The sequence below is a fragment of the Symphalangus syndactylus genome, chromosome Y, assembly GCF_028878055.3.
Source record: "Symphalangus syndactylus isolate Jambi chromosome Y, NHGRI_mSymSyn1-v2.1_pri, whole genome shotgun sequence".
Lineage (NCBI taxonomy): Eukaryota > Metazoa > Chordata > Mammalia > Primates > Hylobatidae > Symphalangus > Symphalangus syndactylus.
Genome location: NC_072448.2, coordinates 13,031,796 through 13,044,319, shown reverse-complemented (window position 1 = coordinate 13,044,319; position 12,524 = coordinate 13,031,796). Strand labels below are relative to the sequence as shown.

Below are 12,524 nucleotides of genomic sequence, written 5' to 3'. Positions count from 1 at the left end.
GAAAGAAAGGGAATGGAATGGAAAGGAATGGAATGGAATGGAATGTGATGCAATGGAAAGGAATGGAATGTATATAAGTGCAGTGGATTGCAGTGGAGTGGAATGGAGAAGAAAGGAAGGGAATAGAGTGCAGTGGAATGGAGTAGAAAATAATGGAATGGAACGGAATACAATGGAATGGGATGGAATAAAATGGAATGGAATGGAATTCAATGGAATGGAATGGACTGGACTGCAATGGAGGTGAATGGGAAGGAATGGAATGAAGTTGAGTGGAGGGGAGTGGAGTGGAGAAGAGTGAATTTGAATGGAATGGAATGGAATGGAAAGAAGTGGAATGGAGTGTAGTGGATTCTAGTTGAAAAGAATGGAATGGAATTGAATGGAATGGAAAGGAATGGGTTAGAATGCAATGGAATGGAATGAGAAAAGAGCAGTGGAGTGTAGTGGAGTCTAAAGGAGAACAAAGGAAGGGAGTGGAATGGAGTGATACAGAGTGGAATGGAATGGATTGGAACTGAATGGAATGGAATACCATGGAATGTAATGGAAGGGAGTAGACTGGAATGGAGGTGAAAGGGAAGGAATGGAATGCAGTGGATTGGAGCAGAGAGGAGTGGAGAAGAGGGCATTTGAATGGAATGGAATGCAATGGAATGGAATGGAGTGGATTGGAAGGTAGTGGAGTGGATTCTAGTGGAAAAGAATGGAATAAAATGGAATGGAAAAAAGTACAGTGGAGTGTAGAAGAGTTGAATGGAGAAGAAAGTACAGGAGTGGAGAGGAGTGGAATGGCGTAGAAAGGAATGGAATGTAATGCAAAGTAATGCACTGGAATGGAGGAGAATGGGAAGGAATGGAATACAGTGGAGTGGAGTGGAGGAGTGGATTTCAGTTGAATGGAATGGAATGCAATCAAATGGAACGGAATGGAGTGGAAAAAACTGCAGTGGATTGCAGTGTAGTGGAATGGAGAAGAAAAGAAGGGAGTGGAGTGGAATGGAGTGAAAAGGAATGGAATGGAATGGAGTGTACTGGAATCGAGTTGAATTGGAAGGAATGGAATGCAGTGAAGAAGAGAGGAGTGGAGTGGAGGAGTGGATTTGAATTGAAACGAATGCATTGGAATGGATTGAAGTGAAGGGGAGTGGATTCTAGGGGAAAGAATGTAATGTAATGTAGTGGAATGGAATGAAATGGAATGGAATGCATTGGAATGGAATGGAATGGAATGGAATGGAATGGAATGGAATGGAATGGAATGGAATGGAATGGAATGGAATGGAATGGAGGGTATTGGAATAAAGGCCAATAGGAAGGAAGGGAATGCAGTGGAGTGGAGAGGAGTGGAGTGGAGAACAGTGGATTTCAATTGAATGGAACGAAATGCAATGGAATGTGAAGGAATGTAATGTAATGCAGTGGAGTGGAGTGGAGTGGAATGGAGTAACATGGAATAGAATGGAAAGCAATGGAATGGAATGGAATACAATGAAACAAAATGGAATGGAATGGAATATAATGGAGTGGAGTGCAGTGTATTGGAAATGAATGGAATGGAGAGGATTGTGGTGGATTGGAGTGGAATGGGAAGGAATGAAATGGAGGCCACACCACCCTGAACGCACCCCATCTCCCCTGATCTCGTGAAGCTAAGCAGGGTCGGGCCTGGTTAGTACTTGGATGGATTCCGCCTGGGAATAGCAGGTACCGTAGGCTTTTGGCTTCCCGCTCCCTCCTGCTTTCCCCCTTTTGTGTCCCTGTTTCCCAACCTCCCCTCCTCCCTCCACCTTGTCTGCTCCTGCAACTGCAGCCGAAGCCCAGGGCCTCCCCCTGAAGATCTGCCACTGCAGCACCACAAGGCAGCAGCATCCCACTTCTTCTGACTCGCCGCAGCCCCACCAGGAGCCCGGCTCCAACCCAGGTGGACGGGACCAACCCCAAGGGCACAGGCGCGGGTTCCCCGAGGTCCCGGGTGTCTTTCACGCTCCCAGGACACCCAGACAATTCAATCATTCATCGAGCACAGCCGCAATCGTCCAAGCTGGGGGAAGGGGCGGGCAGGGGCAGCGGGTCCCATAGACACCAGCCAAGACCTCCGCTCCAGAACCCGTGGGCTGCTTTCCCTGGGGGAAGGACATTGCCTTCACCAGCCACAAGGAAATCCCTCCCTGTGCACTTTGCCACCGACTTCGTGTAAACTCCAGTCCCGAGGACATGAGACAGACCCAGGCCTGGCCCCGAGGAGAGGCTCAGAGCCATAACTCTCGCCAGAGAGATGGGCACACTCTACAAATCTGGGGGCCCACCACACCAAGATGACAGAAAGAAGCAAACAAAGGAAGGACCCTATGAACCACACCCCCAAAGCAACCAACCAATCGGAGAAAATAAAACACGTCTCAGGGCTCTGCTGGTTTTCCCACGTTGGGGGCCCTGACCCACTGTTCTAACTGGGCCTAAGCACCCTCCACCCACCCGGCCTGCTCAAAGGGGCCCTGTCTACCTGAGCAGAGCCTCCCTCTCCAAGTCTCCCTCACACCCTCCCTTTCTCTACTTCCCCCTCCACCTCGCGCTCTCTCTTTCCCTCTCTCTCTCTCCTTCTCTCTCTCCTCCCACACTGTCTGGGTGTCTCTCTCCCTCTGGTTCTATCTCTCCATTCTTCCCTCCCTTGCTCTTCTTCTGTAGCAGGAGGAGCCGCAGACGAAACCCCTCAGACACCGAGTTGTAGAAGGAAGGGATTCAGAAGGGATTCAGCTGGGATCATGAGTAGACTACGTCTCCAAAAACTGAGCTCCCCGACTGAGTAATTCCTGTCCCTCTTAAGGGCTTACAACTCTGAAGGGGTCTGCGTGAGAGGGTCGTGATCCATTGAGGAAGCAGAGGGTACTGACTGGGGGTTGCATGCAGCGGTAATTAGATCAGAACAAAACAGGACAGGGATTTTCACAGTGCTTTTCTACACAATGTCTGTAATCTATACATAACATAACCGATTAGGTCAGGGGTAGATCTTTAACTACCAGGCGCAGGGTGTGGCACCGGGCTGTCTGCCTGTGGATTTCATTTCTGCCTTTTAGATTTTACTAAAAGGGGTGCACCCATGTGTGTCTGTTTGGGAATGGGTTTGCTCGTGATTGTGGTGGGCTGTGTCTGGATGTCCATCAGTACCTTTGTCCCGGGATCAGGGTGCCGACTCTATTGCCAGGGCATGGGTGTTACAGTTGCTGTGATAGTCTCAGTATGCAGAAATTGGGCATAAGACAATATGAGGGGTGGTCTCCTCCCTTACTTCAAGCTATCTTTGTGTCTTTGTGTGTCCATGTGTGTGTGCCTGTGTGTGTCTCTGCGTGTGTCCTTGTGTGTGCCCATGCGTGTGCTCCGTGTCTATCTGTGTGTGCGTCGGGGTGGGTTTGCTCATGGTTGTGGTGGGGTGTGTCTGGGTGTCCCATCAGCCCCTCTCTCCCGGGCTCAGGCTGCCAGGGCTCTAGTGCCAGCAAGGGCAAAGCAGGGCCTTGGCCAACGGGGAGGGTCCTCGTTGGGACAAGTGACAATGGTGTGGGCGTTGTGAGAAAAAGGGCCTGGGGGCTGAGCCAGCTGTTTGGCCCTGGGCAGCCCTGACGGATCTGGGTATGTGGGGCAAGAGGGGGCCTTGCAGGAGGGGCGGCGAGGGATCCAAAACAATTTTTCTGTGGCAAGGCAGAGGACTGGAGGGGATCCCAGGACCGTTGGCCCTGGGCCCCGACGCCTCAGAGCACACCCCGTCCTGAGCGGGCCCGATGTGTTGGAAGCTTGGGAGCTCCCGAGCGGGGGAAGGCCTGGAGCATCTGCGAAAAGGGAGGCTGCCTGGTGTGCCTGGAGCCTGGGCAGGAGACTGAGGCCTGTGGGTCTCCTGCACTGCAGCAGGGCAGCAGTCCGGCACGTGGTCTGGCAGCAGGCGAGGAGGGTGGCTCTGGGAGGCCGGCGGAAGGTGCAGCTCAGTGGCCAGCGGTGCTGGGGCCTTGATGGGGAGAGCAGCCCAGCCGCGGAGGAGCGGCTCTGGGGCCCTGGATCTGAGGCCCACGGCCCCGGAGTGGCAGTGACGCATGAAGTCGAGCAGGCGTGACTGGGACGGGCTCTTGTGGCAGCCAGGTGCCACTGCCAGCCTTTATGGCCACACCACCCTGAAAGCACGCACGGGATCTCGACTGATCTTGGAAGCTAAGCAGAGTCGGGCCTGGCTAGTACTTGGGATGCGAGACCCCCTGGGAATACTGGGTGCTGAAGGCTTTTGGCTCCCCGCTCCCTCCCTCTTTCCCCCTTTTGTCACCATGCTTCCCAACCGCCCCCTGACTCTACTCCCAGTTCAATGCATGGGCTGCTTTCCACCGGGGAAGGATATTGCCTTCGTCAGCCACCAGGAAAAACATCCCTGTGCACTGGGATTTTCATTGCCACCGACTTCATGTAAAATCCAGTCTCAGGGACACGAGAGAGACCCAGGTCTTGTGCCCTGTGAGCACGTTCGGCGTTATGGCTCCCGCCAGATGGACAGGCGCACTCTACAAATCTCAGAGCCTACCGCATCAAGAAGACAGAAAGGACCAAACAAAGGAAGGAACCTACGAAACGCACCCCTAAAGTAACCAAGCAATCCAAGAGTAAACACATCTCAAGTCTCAGTACTCTCACTTGGACGGCCCTGACCCCTGTTCTGGCCCAGCCCAAGCACCCTCCACCCCACCCTGGCCTGCTCAAAGGGGCCATCTACCAGAGCAGAGCCTCCCTCTCCAAGGCTCAATCTCACTTGCTCTCCTGCTCCCTCACCCTTTCTCTCTCTCTTCTTCCCCCTCCACCTCTCGCTTTTCTGTCACTTCTCTCCCCACCCTTTCTGTCTCTATCTCTGTCTCTTTCTCACCCTTTGTTTCTATCTCTCCATCCCTCTCTCCCTTGCTGTCCTTCAAGCTGTGTCTTTGTGTGTGTGTCCATGCATGTCCGTGTCCGTGTGCATGTGTGCCGGCTCGCGTGTGCGCAGTGTGTATCTGTGTGTGTGGGGGGGTGAGTTTGCTCGTGATGGTGGTGGGATGTGTCTGGGTGTCCATAAGCCCCTCTTTCCCGGGATCAGGCTTCCGGGGCTGTAGTGCCAGCCCGGGACAAAGCAGGGCCTTTAGTGGCAAGGTGCTCTGTGTTGCTGGCGGGGAGGCTGGCGGGACACGGGTTGGCAAGTGATGGTGAGCGAAGAGGAAGAGGAGTCGAGCTGCAGAAAGGAGAACTGGCCTGGCTTCTGCCTGGGCCCGGTGTTTCGCAGACTGCGGTCTCCGCCAACCCGACTGAAGAACGTGGGGAAAAAGGGATGAGAGCTCTGCCTGGGCTGCTTAGAAAACCTAGGCTGCTGCCTGCAAACCCACACGTGAGCAGAAGGCAGCCCACCTCCCGGTACCTGGGCGGGCCCTGGGATCCCCGGGATGCTCAGGAAAGAATGACAGCCCTCCTCTGTGTGGAGTCTCTTGCCAGACCTGGAACTCAGGGATCCTAGACAGGTCAGCTGGAAGGGAAGACACGTCTGTCCATACCGAGTCAGAGGTTCACCGTGAAAGAGAGGCCGCCGCCCTGCCCCCACCCCACCCCACCCTGCTCCAACCTGCTCCTCCAGCAGAGCCCGGTGTTCTTCCTGCCTGAGGAGTGGTTCCAGCGGAGCGGGCTCTTCCACGTCCTTCAGCTCCTCCAGTGGCGCCGGATCTAGGAAAGGTTGTGACTTTTGCTGAAAATCTGGGGTCCACAGGAACTCATCTAACAGCCTGGAGGTGAGTGCAGACGAGCGCCCGGCTCCTGGAGTGGTGGGGAGGGCGCTCGGATGGCTTGCATCTGTGCTTGACGTGGAGGCCCCCGGGGTCGCGAGCTTTGGAGGTGGAGCTGCCCCTTCTTTGGGTCCCACGCCGCCCCGGCGACCTTGGTCTCCAGCCCCACCACGGACTGCCCTGGGACGTGGGTGGCACAAGCACACCTTGGCCCTGTGGCCCGGCTTTAGCGGGCCCCGGCTGTCCCACCATGCAAGGGCCTAGTAGGCCATTGCCTGAGGGTCCCGGTCCTCCCGGCATTTGCTCGGGTGCGGAGGCCACCGACGCGTCTGAGGGTGGGAGAGCGCCCCTTCCGGAGGAGCCAGGGCGGCGTAGGCAAAATCCCTGCCTAACCGGGCAGGTTGGGAGATCCCTTCTGCCAGCGTGGCCTGGCTGGGCTGGAACGGGGGCACGGCCCTTGCTCCCTGGCTCACGAAAGCCCCCTGTGGGAGAGCCCCGGGCGCGCAGGGCATGTGGGGTGAGGGGAGCCCCGTTCCCCACGCCCCGGTGTGGGTGAAGGCGACCGACCAGGGAGCAGGGTGACACCCGCCGGGGGCCGCGTTGCACAGGCCACCTGTGTGCGCCGGTACCCTGCAAACCTGTCCCGAGTACTGGCCCTTCAGTTCTGAAACCAGATTTGAATCCTGGACTCCGGGAGGCCCGTCTCTCTGGCCAGTCCTTCCCTGGTGGCGATGCCTGGAAAGCAATCCTTCTGAAAGGCTCGGACCAGCAGGGCCGTCTGGGATGGGGTGACGGGGGTCTGCTTTCGCCTGCCTTCTTGCGGGCGGCGTGTCCCCGGTCAGGGCCGAGATTCCCGCCGGTGCTGCCTCAGCTGACGTGACCTCTCATTCTGAAACCAAATCTGGACCCTGGGCTCCGGAATGCCGATGGCCTGGGCCAGCCGTTCTCTGGTGGCGATGCCCAGGTAGGGTTCCGCTCAAAGCAGGCTCGCAGGGCCTCGCTTTGGCTCAGGGTCCAGACGAGTCTCCTCCATTGTCCTCATCCTCGGGCTTCTGCGGGGAGGGTGCTGTCCAAAGGTGTCGGGAGAGCCATCGCGGGGAGCCCCAGACGGAATTTCATGGACGGACCCGGGCAGAGAGAGTCTGGAGGGCTACCCTGCTCCTCAGCCGGCCTGGGCACTGAGTTCAGGTCCAGCCGGGAGGCCGTTAGAAAGACCTACCATCTCCACCCCATTATGAACAGGCATGAGCTCGGGGCCCATGGTCCCAGGGTAGCCCGCCCTCTGATGCTGAAAACCACAGGGACTAGGGCCTTGTGGGGTGGGTGGGTGTAGGGCCAGATTGGAGGGGAAAGAGGGGCTTCGGGGGCTAACTCTCTAAGGTTCTGCAGTAATTCTATGGAAACTGGAAGCAGCTGTCTTGATTCCCACAGTTTTCAGGCAGAAACCACCCTGAAGTGTGGAGTGCGGAACTGAACCTCCATGACAGTCTTGAGTTTTCCAGGCCCTTTCCGGGAAGGCGCCAACGCCTGTGTGTGTCGCCGTTGCCGTGATAGTCTCACACACGCAGGGGTGTGTATCTCTTTCATTTTCATGTAGAAAACGAGAGCGAAACTACAGAGAAAAGAAAAGTCCAGTGCATCACGGCCTGACGACGGATTCCTGTTTCCTGCAGTGAGGCGAGTCTCCACTGTGGCCTGTTTGGAAACTGGAAAGGGCAGCGAAGTCACGAGGCTGCTTTTCCACACTTCACTGGAGGTTTCTGTGTCACCACAGAGCTCGGGAAACAGTCAACATGGTCACGCTTTTGGGGGCCAGAGACACGTGAGTAACAGGCCCCCTTGCAGAGGGCAAAAGAACGTGGAACTCGCAATCATGGTTCACTCAGCCTGATTGTGACTCCTCTGTGGATGGGAGTATCTGCCTTGCGCTCTGTTGCAGGCTCAGCGTGGGGCTATGTCATCTGTGAACCATGTGGATGAAAAACGGACAATCACCCGAGTCTCCGCTCATTGCTCTCTGGGCAATTCCCTCATTCCTTGGAAGGCGGAATTTGTCTGAATTGCTCCAGGATGAAGTGACACAGGCTGGCGATCTGGAGGACAGGTGAACCCACCACCGGCCGACGCGGCTGTCGGCGGAGCACTCAGCCTGCACTGGGCACCCAACATTTTCCCAGTGTGAGGTCCTGCTGGTCCTGGAGGTGGAAAACCGCCTTTCTCTCTGCCTTTCTCTCTCTGTCTCTTGCTCCCTTTCTCCCTCTGTCTTTCCTTTCCTCCCTCCTCCCTCCATCCCTTCCTTCCTCCCCCTCTCCCCACTTTCTCCTTTCCAATGTCCTTCTGTCCATCTGTCCTTTTCTCGCTCCATTCCTCCCTTTCTCTCTGTCTCTTTTCCTCTCCCCATCTCTATTTTTCAACATTGTATGACCCCATTGTGTGTATCTGTGTGTTAACATTTTTTAGCAATAAAATTCATTTTCATTAAGATATGTACATTGTTATTTAGACATGTTATTTATGTATGTGCATTTGTTTAATAGACATAATTTATTTCAGAGTTGTTCTATAGCATAGTGCAAGCATAACTCATAAGCAGTGTCAACCCAAAAATCGTGTGACTCACATTACTGATTCTTTTCTATTGCAGTGGTGGAGAACAAAATCTCTATATCTCCTATTTATGTCTGTGTATTACCATTGAATTGGCCCCATTTCCTGTAATGATAGAACACTATTCCCATACTATACAGAAGTGAAGATAAGACATTCTCTTTTTCACATCTTTATTAAATACAAATTCCATATGAAAGAAATTTAAAATTCCAAACAACATTAATGTTTATTTCATTACATAAAATGAAAATTATAAAGCAACCAAACAAGTAATTAATACACTTAGATAATGAAAGATTGTATGATCTCAGTACAAAATACAAGTAGAATATACGTCAAATATAACAAAATATACTGTATGGTAATATGTGATGAAATCTCCATATCCTGCAATATAGTACAATCAATTGAAATGTATAAAATACAATAAAATATACATTTAGGATTTTAAAATGAAATAAAACATAAGGCAGTTCAATAAATAAGCACAATCATTTACCATTTAATATATCTTGACTTAAATTTTATGTAGAAATATTAAAAGTAAACAGCTTGCATAGTAATTTTACTATAATTATATCAAACTCTAAAAATGTATAAACATTTTTTCACAGGGAGTGCTATTAATGGTTTGTGGATATTAGTACTCCATGGGTTCAGGCTGGAAGAGTGAGAGCCTACATTTTCTGGATTAAAAGAGAAGCAATTTCTTGGTAAGGGGGCTCATGCTGGCCAGGCGCGGTGGCTCACGCTTTTAATCCCAGCACGTTGGGAGGCAGAGGCTGGCGGATCACCTGAGTTCGAGGCCAATCTGGCCAAAGTGACAAAACTCTGTCTCTACTAACAATACAAGAAAAAAAAAATTAGCCAGGCATGGCAGTACATTCCTGTAGTCCCAGCTACTTGGGAGGCTGAGGCATGAGAATTGTTTGAACCCAGGAAGCAGAGGCTGCAGTGAGCTAAGATTTTGCCACTGCACTCCAGCCTGGGTAACATAGCAAGACTGTCTCAAAAAAAAAAGAGCATATAATTTTATATTTACTTGTCTACAGTCTAAAATATGCAAATTCACGATTACATTCTAATATTTTTCTGATTATATAGAAATGCACGACTGTCAGACATCCAAAAGGCATCAAATGTCTAACATGAAATATAAAATTTGTCTATAGCCTTAGCCGTCTGCAAAATGCAGGGCTCACCGTTCTGAGTATACCACTGAAGTTTCTTTCCTATGACCTCTTCAGCTTCTGTCATTTATTAACACAGTGTGTCTGAAATTGTCACTGCTGGTCATCTGGAAGAATCTGAGAAGAAGCAGGTCCTTGTTCTCATTCCCAGAGCTGCATCTCTGCTGTATAGGGTGAGGGTGCTCCCAGCTTAGCCTCATCTGATCCACTGACAGCCTCAGTTATCTCCTGCCCACGGAAGGGCTGGGCTTCTCTCTCCAGGGCTGAATCCCCAGGACCAGGCAGTGTGGCTGGGAGAAGCCAGCCCTCTGCGGGGAAGACATAAGCTGCCTGGGTGGCCATGGAATACAAGGTCTGCAACTGGGCATAAAGAGGTCCCTGGAGCTGAGTGAGCAATGTCAGCTGCTCACAGGTTAGTGGAGAATGGATCTGCTGTGCCCACACCTGGGCTAGGTCTTGATAAATAGCCTCTGACATAGCTCACACCGAGGTCACCAAGCTTTTTCAAAGTGACGATGTTTGGACTTCTAGGTCCCGAGACCTGTGACGCTTTCTGTGTCCAGTGCGAGCCCTGGAACGTCCCCTACGGTGGGCATCACAGGTCTCCTGGATTTCACTGTTGTGCACAGAAGTGGAGGATCTTGATTTTTTTTCAACATCAAGCTTCACTCCTCTTCTGGACGGTTCCCTGCAAAGAAAGCATGTGAGAGACTCACCAGAGCAGTCCCCACAGACCCTCATTTCCAGAACCCCCTGTGCACCGAGGTGAACCCCACTTGTCACTCCCATTCCTTTCTGACCATCTCATCACTGGAATGAAGTGAGGCTGAACCTCTTGGGAGTCCCCAGATATTCTCAGAGTGCTAAGATCTCAAAAACTTACTCGTCAATAGGTAACTCCTTTTCTGCTCAAGCCTCGTATAAAAGTTTCCTGATTATTAGCCTTTTGGGGCAAATGAAAAACAAAAAACCACCACCACCAACAACAACAAAAAACACCAAGATTCTACCTGCTCTGTCTTGGCAGCTGTTTTTGGAACTGATTTTTATTTTCCTGAAGTTTTCCGGGTATGAGCTGGACTCCTGTTCTGTGAATACAATCAGAGTTTGAGAAAGTGCCTCCAGCTGAACACCCTGAAATTCCTAGTCCATCCTGGACACACAGGAGCTGAGGTTGCCACCAAACCCCAGCTCTCTTCTGTTCTCCAGTGTCCAGGTTCTGTACGGCCCTGGCTGCCAAAGAGCTCCCAGTGTCCTTGCCAGGGGAGCCTGTGTTGCTGCCCTGGCCCTTCTCACCTCGAAAGAGTCAAATCTTACCTGATCCAGCAGTGCTGTTCCCGGCCTTGAGCTTGGTTTCCTCAGAATTCTCCTCCTTGTTTGGATTGGGCTCTGATCCTGCTGCAAAAGAAAGTTTTGATGACTCACCTCTCTCTAGGCAGAGTCCCATAGTCTATCTCTGATGAATTTTTGCGAATCAGTCTTTCATGGAAGTTCTGCCAGTGTCACGAGTGAACACATTTCTCAAGGTCCCCTGAGGGCACTAAGCCATTTCCCATCCCCAAATCTCAAAATAAAACCCTGCTAAAGACACATAGCTCAGTATCCCTGATTCCAACCCTCTTTCCAGCCTTCATAGGAGCAGCCCAAGGCCTTGCCTTGCCTTTGTATGTGCTTCTCACTGAATGGGAGAAGGCAGTCTTGCCTTTTCCTTTGAATGGTTTATTCTCATCTGAACCCTTTTCTGTAAAGGAGATCAGTTGGAAAGGGGACTGGTCAGTGGAGCATCGGCTGGAGGAGCAGTGGAGATCGGGGTCTCCATTTCCCTTTCCCATGTTGAAGCTCAAGTGAAAAGTGCACTCTCTCACACGTCCAAAGCAGAGTGTGGGTTATTCTGATAGACCTACCTTTTATACGTCCCTCGGCTGGGCGTGGCTTACTCTTATTGGCTGAACAGTTTTCTCATTCCTGCCGCTTCTCAGAGCCTCAATCAGAAGTTTCTTGCTGTATTTCTACTTGGGACCTAGACACAGTAAAGGGGGGAAATTTTCAGTATCCTGTCATAGTGTCAAGAAAACAAAGAAGCAGTAGCACAGGGATCGGAAGATCAGGGAATCATTTCTTCCGATTTCTGTCCCAGTTCTTACCTGGAAGTATTTATGATCTCGTTCACCTTTCAAGATGCACAATTAAACATGCCTATATTGACATACGTTATATGTTTTGCACAGAAAGAGAATTTATTATACATGGTGTTAACATTGTATGCACAGTTATTGTAATTTCTTAAATGCTTGGAAACAACAAATGTCAAATTATGGTTGATTGTATTAGATCCACACATGATGAAATAAAAATGCAGAGAAAAAATAAATACCAAATGAAATGACCCTTCCTACCTTAAAAATGGGGAACATAATTAGATCAAATGCAATAAAATTGAATTGATTAGGTTGAGCCAGTGCTAACCTAATCAGCTCCTGATTCCTGAGGTAGCAAAAAGTCTAGGTGGAAAAAGTTTCCCCCTTTCTCACCCTTCCTCAGTCATCCTGGGAGCGCCATTGTGTTCTGTGGAATTTATTCAGCCTCCTTAGTAAAAATGGACTTGCTCTCAAACAGGTAACCCAACTGATCACAAGAAAAGCAGCCTCGATTCTGAACATTCAGCTCCTGTCTTCACACCGCAGACATCATCTGAATCTCGGCAAAGTCCACATTGTTTCTCATCGTCACTGTATTCCAGGGCAGCCTCCCAAATTGCCTCAGTCAGATGGGACAAGGTGTGGTGGAGCTCCAGCTTCAGAACAGCTGCCTCGTCCCTTCCTACTGCGGCAGAGTCTGTCTCTGCCAGTCAGAGCCCTCCAACTAGCCTCGTCTATGTCCAAGGAAGTGTCCCCTAAAAGGACCTTCTCGTCTCCCCCTCTGCTGAGGAAAGCATGCAGGAATGAGA

At 51.4% G+C, this 12,524-nt stretch overlaps 2 pseudogenes; both read right to left on the bottom strand.

Moving 5' to 3' along the window:
* Nucleotides 1–5,146: 5,146 nt before the first annotated feature.
* Nucleotides 5,147–6,869, bottom strand: LOC129476706 (double homeobox protein 4C-like; annotated as a pseudogene).
* A 2,849-nt stretch (nucleotides 6,870–9,718) lies between these two features.
* LOC129476705 (protein FRG2-like-2) lies at nucleotides 9,719–11,409 on the bottom strand (annotated as a pseudogene).
* Between the last annotated feature and the right edge of the window lie 1,115 nt (nucleotides 11,410–12,524).